We start from the raw sequence: 6140 nt of genomic DNA, 5'->3' as shown, positions 1-6140 counted from the left end.
GTCCTGTTTGCTGGAGGAAGCAGAACACTGGTGCAATGGACTAGCAAATGGAGCCACATGGCTACTGAGCTGTCAGTGGGGATGGTGGAACATTGCAGCACAGCAGATCAGTAGACCAGTGACTGCGAACAGCAGCAGACCAGTAGTCCAGTGACTATAAATGGCAATGGCATAGCAGACCAATAGACCAGTGACTGTGAATGGCAGCAGACCAGTAGACCGGTGAATGGCAGCAGACCAGCAGACTCATGGAAAAAGAAACTGATGCTATTGTGATCTGCAAAACATGTTCCACGTATATGTTTATGCCCATAGAAGATCCAAACTATAAATGTATCAAATGTAAGCTAATTGTGCTACTAGAGGAAAAAGTAAAAGATCTAGAGAAAACTCTAACCACTTTGAATCTCAACCCACAAAGTGAGAAACCCCAAACCTTGCAATAAGAACATGCCCAAATTGAACACAATAATGATCAAACACCTTCTAAAAGAATTGACCCCTTAGAAGAAGAAAAGAGATGGAAACATGTCATTCATAGAAACAAACACAAACCTAGAACAAAACCCCTGTCCAACCCAACCCACTTTGATGCAGCCCCACTTGTGCTGAGCAATCATTTTCATAGACTGTCCCTGGAAGAAAACAAGGAGGCACCTAGAAAAAAAGGATCATCAAATGTTCCCAAAATAGTAACAAAATCAAGTGGTCCTGTGATAGATAGAAAAGTACCCAAAAACTGTCTAGGAAAAAGCGTTGGTAATAGGAGATTCAATTCTCAAGGGAACAGAATCATCCATCTATAGACCAGACAGTCAATCCAGAGAGGCATGTTGCCTCCCTAGAGCAAGAATCAAAGATGTGGCTGAGAACCTAATTAAAATAATAAAACCCTCAGATTACTACCCTTTTCTAGTACTACATGAAGGGAAAAATGACACGAAAATGGACCTGAAGACAATATGGAGTGATTACAAACAGCTAGGCAAGAAGGTCAAGGAGTTAGGTTCACAAGTAATTTTTTCATCTGTACTGCCAATGAAAGGTAACATCCGGTAAGAGAACAAAGGATTCTAGAAGTGAACCATTGGCTAAAGGGTTGATGTCATCAAAAGAACTTTGGATTCCTGCACCACAATCTGCACTACCTCCATGATGAACTTTTGACAAGAGATGGGCTGCACCCCACAAAAACTGGGAAGAATGTTTTTGGAAAATGCCTGGCTCAACTTATCAGGAGGGCTTTAAACTAAAACTGAGGGAGGAGGATGATCAAACTTTAGGATCTCTAGGACCTAATTACAAGCAAAAACCCCTAGAAAACAAATCAAATAATGAGGCAAGGAGGGATGGGAAGGAAGACAAACTCAAATACCAAATAGGAGACATGGGAAACATACCCAGAATCAAACATAAAGATATCTCAAATGCCTATATACAAATGGACAAAGTTTGGGGAACAAACAGGGTAAACTAGAATTATTAATACATGAAGGTAAATATAATTGGAATTATTGAAACTTGGTGGGATGAAACACATGAGTGATACAAACTGTTAAAAAACCCAGAACCCATAAAACAGGGCTTTTCAATCTTTTCACAGATTGAACCACTTTTAGGACATGACAATATTTGAGTACCACCAGTGCTTAGTAAGGTGTCAAAAACTTGATGACTAAAAAAAAGTAGGGGGGATTTTGGGTTTTACTGATTAGATTCATTTGTTGTTATAGAAATGGCTAGTTTATAATATTATGGAAAAGTAAAAAGTTGAGGTTCAATGTTAATGCTTCCTTCGACTGCAACAGAGGAAGTCTGTTCTTTTTCCCTTCTCACCTTCACTTTTTTCTTCTTTTTCCTCCTCACCGTATCCTACTATTTGTTTTTGTATTTTATTCTATAATCTAATAAAATGTTACAAACTGTAGAAAAAAGGAAAAAAGTACCAGTTTTAATTTCTTTGGTGGCTGTTCCTTTGCTGAATCACTTTCCCTTTGCACTGACAAATGTATGATGAATTTATCCATGTTTATTAATATGCACTACTACCAGCTAGCTCAGGGGTCTTCAAACATGGCACTTTTAAAACTTGTGGACTTCAACTCCCAGAATTCCTCAGCCAAAATGGCTGGATGAGGAATTTTGGGAGTTGAAGTCCACATGTCTAAAGTTGCTAAGTTTGTAGACCCCTGAGCTAGCTGGTTGACCCTTCTTCCTCTCTCCCTTCTGAGCTCTTTCCACAGTGTAGTAAGAATGCATCTCCCAGTCCCTTCCCTGTATCCTTAAGGACACAGGAATCAAGTGCAAAGCAAGCAAGGCTCACAAAATAAAGAAACACTGACTATTTTTTTTTTCTTTAAGCTGCCTCAGGCGTCTCAGCTTAAACAATGTAGCAAACAGGCTCCAGCAATTGCCAAAAGCAGTAACCTTAAATTAAGCCTGTTTACCTACAAAGAAAACTTGTTAAAAGCCATAGACAGACTCAAGATAAGGAGGTAAAACTAATTACATTTGTTTAAAGGGATTAAACCTACTGAAGCCAATACTTTGGGCTCATTGCTAGCCTTTGTGAAACAGACTAAAATGTTCCAATAATCAAAGCACACAAACTGAGCCTCTGAATTACAAAATGCTGTAAAAACTATATAAAAATCCTTATGATAATCCATTCAAGCTGCCAGCTGAACAGGAACCCACTGGCTTCCAAAATAAACCCACCTCCTTCTGACATGCTCGTCTCCCAGCTTTTCATTTCATCAGCGCTGATTGCATTCTCCTGGCTGGAGAAAACAAATCATGGAATCTTTTCTTCCAGCAATAGGTGCTGCTTCTTCCCTGTCTCCCTGCCTGCCAAGCTCTCCTTCCACAGCTTATTCTCTGTCCCCTTTTCTTTCCCTGTTGTGTTTTTTTCCCCTTTCCCACCCAAACCACTTCTCCTCTCCTCCCCCCTTTTTCTTCAGTTCATCTCCAGCTCCGTGCTGCTTCCAGAAGAGCCAATCAGCTGGAGCACTGCCAGAGCTCCTGGGGTGTCTGCCGAACCCTGACAATCCTGTAGCTCCAGCTGCTCTCCCTCAGGCTTGGATCACTTTGGCTCATTCCCCGTCTGTCAATGCTGCTAATATTGAATATTCTTGCTTTGACAAAATAGGCAGAACTGTCTGGTATTTTTAGAGTTAATTCAGATGAGAATGAGAGAGGAGAGAAAAGCCCGAGGAAGGGGACAGAAGTGAATCTTTGCCCTCCAGGTTAATTGGAAGATGTGAATCATGACCCCAAAATAGGGGAGGGGAAATGCCTGGAATGTTATGTGCAAAGGAAGGGAAATTCAGAACTTGGCATTCTCCATGCCGTGCTGACACTCCTTAATATTAATAAAGGCTTTTTAGGTTAAACCATGCCTGAAAGTTCTTTGAAGTGTTTCATTAGTCAGACACATGACACCTTCCTGCTACACTTCTCTAGGACAGTCGCGTATCACTTGCCATGTGCCAAAGTACCACCAGTGATACGCCTAGCACCGGTTGAAAAGCCCTGCCATAAAAGAGGAGGTAGAGTTGCACTATATATAAAAGACCACTATATTGCTACAGAAATGAATGAGACCAAAGACAAAAACCTCCTAGAATGCATATGGGTCAATATAAAAGAAAAAAAAGAATGACATTGCCATAGGAGTATACTACAGGCTACCCAACCAAGCAGGAAAAATAGATGTAATGTTTGCTAACCAATTAACAAATATATGTAGGAAACACACTACAATAGTAATGGGAGACTTCAGTTACCCTGATCAACTGTAAGATTAATTCAGCATCAAGTGAGAAATCAAATAGATTCCTTACTAGCTGACAACTTTGTTGCCCAAAAGATAGAGGCGGCAACTAGAGGGACAGCCATACTCGACTTAATTCTCACAAACAGAGAAGAAGTGATAGAGAGAGTTGAAACTGCAGGAACCGTGGGCAAGTGTGACCATGTCATACTGGAATTCAATATAATGCAAATACAAGCAATAGAACATAATGATATGAGAGCCCTAGATTTTAAAAGAGCTGATTTTAACAAACTCTGAGAGAACTTGGGAAAGATTACTTGAATGAAAGTCCTAAAGGGAAAAACAACTTAGGAAGCTTGGGAAACTCTGAAAAATATGTTCATAAAAGCCCAATCCAGCACAATACCACTGAAAAAGAAAAACAAGACATCTAACAAGAAACCAGCATGGCTGCACAAAGATCTCTTTGATAAACTCAAAGACAAAAAGGACAAGCACAAAATATGGAAAGAGGATCACATAACTAAGGCAGAATATCAGCAGATAGCCAGAATCTGCAAAGAAGAAGTCAGGAAAGCAAAGGCTCAGAATGAACAAAGACTTCCAACAAAAGCCAAAGATAATAAAAAAAGTTTCAACATATAAATAACAAGAAAAAAATCAAGAAACAGTTGGTCCACTAAAGAGAGAAGACAGCAAGGAAGTAACAGGCAGCAGAGAAAGCAGAGCTGCTTAACTCATTTTTTGCATCGGTCTTCACACAAAAAGAAATTATAGCTGAACCCACCAAAAACATAACTGAAAAAGACAGACTAGAAACAAAAGCTAAAATAAACAAAAAAATGGTAAGAGAACACTTGTCTGATCTTGATGAACATAAATCACTGGGACCTGATGGACTACACCCCAGAGTTCTGAAGGAGCTGGCAGATGTCATCTCAGAACATATCTTTAAAAACTCCTGGAGTAGCAGGGAACTACCAGGGTATTGGAAAAGAGCTCATGTGGTTCCCATCTTCAAAAAAGGGGAAAAAAACAGACCCAGGAAACTACAAAACAATCAGCCTAACATCAATACCTGGGAAGATACTGGAAAAGATAATAAAAAAACAGATCTGCAAACATCTAGAAACAAAGTTATAACTAGAAGCCAGTACAGGTTTGTTAAAAATAGATCATGCCAAACCAATCTTATTTCATTCTCTAACCAAGTGACTAAATTGGTGGACCAGCGGAACGCTGTGGACGTGGTATACTTGGACTTCAGCAAGGCATTTGACAAAGTAGACCACAACCTACTTCTTGGAAAGCTTAAAAAAAGTGGGATAGACAGCATCACCATCAGATGGATTTTTAACTGGCTAACAAACCACACTCAAAGAGTAGTCCTTAAAAATACTATGTCTACATGGAGGGAAATAACCAGTGGGGTATCACAAGGTTCTGTCCTAGGCCAAGTACTCTTCAACATCTTCATAAACGACTAGATGAGGGAATAGAAAGGGAATTTATCATATTTGCAGATGACACTTAGCTGGCAGGAATAGACAACATCCTAGATAATAGGCTCAATATCCAGAGGGATGTTGACAAACTTGAACACTGGGCCCTATCTAACAAAATGAAATTCAATGTAGAAAAAAGTAAAGTCTTACACTTAGGCAAGAAAAACCAAAAGTACACATATAGATTGGGTGAAACCAGGGTTAATAGCAGCAACTGTGAGAGGGATCTTGGAGTCTCAGAGGACAATCAATTAAATATGAGCCAACAGTGCAACCAAAAAAGCCAATGCAATCCTAATTTTGCATTAACAGAGGGATTCAATCAAGATCACGCGAGATACTAATACCACTCTATAAAGCTTTAGTAAGACCACACCTAGAATACTGCAACCAGTTTTGGTCTCTACACTATAAAAAAGATGTTGAGACTCTAGACAAAGTGCAGAGAAGAGCAACAAAGATGATTAGGGGACTGGAGGCTAAAACATACGAAGAACGATTACAGGAATTGGGCATGACTAGTCTAGTGAAGAGGAGGACCAGGGGAAACATGATAGCGGTGTTCCAATATTTGAGGGGCTGTCACAGAGAGGAGGAGGTCATCCCGTTTTCCAAAGAACCTGAAGGCCAGCCAAAGAATAATGGATGTAAACAGATCAAGGAGAGATTCAACCTGGAAATAAGGAGAAATTTCCTGACAGTGAGAATAATCAACCAATGGAACAGATTACCTTCAGATGTTGGTGTTTCATCACTGGAGGCTTTCAAGAAGAGACTGGATTGCCATCTGTCAGAAATGGTGTAGGGACTCCTGCTTGGGCAGGGGGTTGGACTAGATGATCTACAAGGTCCCTTCCAAC

This window comes from Crotalus tigris, unplaced genomic scaffold (assembly GCF_016545835.1).
Source record: "Crotalus tigris isolate CLP2741 ecotype Arizona unplaced genomic scaffold, ASM1654583v1 scf7180000017589.2436309, whole genome shotgun sequence".
Taxonomy (NCBI): domain Eukaryota; kingdom Metazoa; phylum Chordata; class Lepidosauria; order Squamata; family Viperidae; genus Crotalus; species Crotalus tigris.
The sequence above is the reverse complement of the archived record's forward strand: the minus strand, read 5'-3'. Positions refer to the sequence as shown.